The sequence below is a fragment of the Acartia tonsa genome, chromosome 3 (assembly GCF_053477335.1).
Source record: "Acartia tonsa isolate MP-2025a chromosome 3, ASM5347733v1, whole genome shotgun sequence".
Classification (NCBI taxonomy): Eukaryota; Metazoa; Arthropoda; class Copepoda; order Calanoida; family Acartiidae; genus Acartia; species Acartia tonsa.
In genome coordinates, this window is record NC_137262.1 from 49,624,443 (window position 1) to 49,626,873 (window position 2,431).

The following is a 2,431-nucleotide window of genomic DNA, read 5'->3' on the forward strand; positions in this document are numbered from 1 at the left end:
AAGATCAATAGTAGAGAATTGTTAAGTATAGTTGTGGTAAATCATGAAGATTTTTTTTTGTATAAGCTGTTTATCCTTATACTAAAGTAACAGGATGTCTATGTGTTTGTCTGTGTGTTTGTATGTTTGTACCGAAGGATCTCGCTAACCGCTGAACCGATCGGGTTCTCCTTAACAGGGTAGCTTCTCATAGGTCCCGGGAAGGTTTATAACTATTTTCTTGGGGGGTGGGACACCCCCAACCCCCCAAAAAAATTAAACCCCCCCCCCAAAAAAAAAAAAAAATTTTAGATTATTAACCAAAATTAAAAAAAAAAATTTTCGCCTCCCCCCAAATTTTTTTTTAACTTTGTCTTTTAAAATCTAAACTAAGAAGGGGGGGGGGGGGCGTAATGACATAAGCTCTTAAACCGTGAGCAAAATGGTCTAAATATTGAGCTAGACCCTTCAAACTTGGTATATAAGCCTAGTCCTATAGGTATTACATCTAAATGGCAAAAAAATCGAAAAAAATTTATATTTAGGTTAGGTTAGGTAAGAAAAACCTTGCGGAAATGGGGTTTTTAGGCTTTTTTGGTCTATTTTGATGTGGAAACTTGCCTTAAATTGTTTTTTCTTAGGGTTTTAACTCAAATACACTGTATCTATTCATATGGACATTATTTAAGATGATTCAGCAAGTCGGGGACCGACCCCAGGGGGCTAGGTGGGTGGCCCGCAGGGGTTAAGTTCATTTTTTCCAATATATTTGTTGTGATACATCAAATTATAGGTTTTTTAGGTCAAGGAACTCAAATTCAGAGCTAAAATAAGCATTAGACTAATCTGAAGTTAGCCCCAGCGGGCTAGGTTGGTGGCCCGCAGGGGTTAAGTGCATTTTTTCTAATATATATCTTGTTATATATTAAACTATAGGTTTTTTAGGTCAAGAAACTCAAATTCTGAGCGAAAATTAGCATTAGACTGACCTGAAGCTAACCCCCCCGGGCTAGGTTGGTTTTCTGCAGGGCTTAAGAGCATTTACCTAACCTAACTTAGAAACTTACTTATATTTTTACAGTTTTTTTTCTTGAATAAAATGTGTCTATTAACGAAGACTTTATTTAAGATGATCCAGCAAGTCGGGGACCGATCCCAGCAGGCTAGGTGGGTGGCCCGCAGGGGTTAAGTGCATTTTCCCCAATATATATGATGTGATACATCAAATGATATGTTTTTTAGGTCAAAGAACTCAAATTCAGAGCTAAAATAAGTATTAGAATAATCTAAAGCTAACCCCAGCGGGCTAGCTGGGTTGCCCACAGTAAGAGATATAAGTTTTCCGGAATTTTAATGTAGGGAGTAGATTTGAAATCTGCATCAAATTTTAAGGATTTTTTATAAAATTCGTTTTTTGTAAAATTCTTTATCTAAAAGCGAAAATACATTTTAAGTTAATTAATTTTGACCAATAGGATAGGTGGATTTTAAACTACCTGCGCTCTAATTGGTTGAATGATGTACGACATCCAATCAGAGCGCAGATTTTTTAAATCCACCAATCACAAATGCCAAAATTAATTAACTTAATTTGTATTTCCGCTTTTAGATAAAGAATTATACAAAAAACGAATTTTATAAAAAATCCTTAAAATTTGATGCAGATTTCAAATCTACTCCCTACATTATAATTCCGGAAAACTTATATCTCTTAGCCCACAGGGCTTAAGTGCATTTTACCTAAGCTAACCTAGAAACTTACATTTATTATTTTTTTTTAGGTTTTTTTTCTAGAATAAACTGTCCATTCATGAGGACCTTATTTCAGATGATTCAGCAAGTCGAAGACCGACCCCAGCGGGCTAGGTGGGTGGCCTGCAGGGGTTAAGTGCATTTTCCCCAATATATATGTTGTGATAAATCCAATTATATGTTTTTTAGGTCAAAGAACTCAAATTCAGAGCTGAAATAAGCATTAGACTAATCTGAAGCTAACCCCAGCGGGCTAGATAGGTAGCCCACAGGGCTTAAATGCATTTTACCTAACCTAACCTAGAAACTTACATTTAATATTTTTTTTTTAGGTTTTTTTTAAAAAATAAACTGTCCATTCATGAGGACCTTATTTCAGATGATCCAGGAAGTCGAAGACCGACCCCAGAGGGCTAGGTGGGTGTCCCTCGGGGGGTTAAATGCATTTTTTTAAAAAGTATGTGTTGTCATACATCCAACTATAAGTTTTTAAGGTCAAGAAACTCAAATTTACAGCTAATAAAAGCATCAGACTAATCTGAAGCTAGCCCCAGCGGGCTAGGTGGGTTGCCTGCAAGTCTTAATTGCATTTTACCTAACTTAACCTGGAACCTTACTTGTTTTTTTAGGGTTTTTTTCTGGAATGAACTGTGTCTATTTTTATTTAAGATGATCAAACAAGTCAGCGACCAACCCCAGC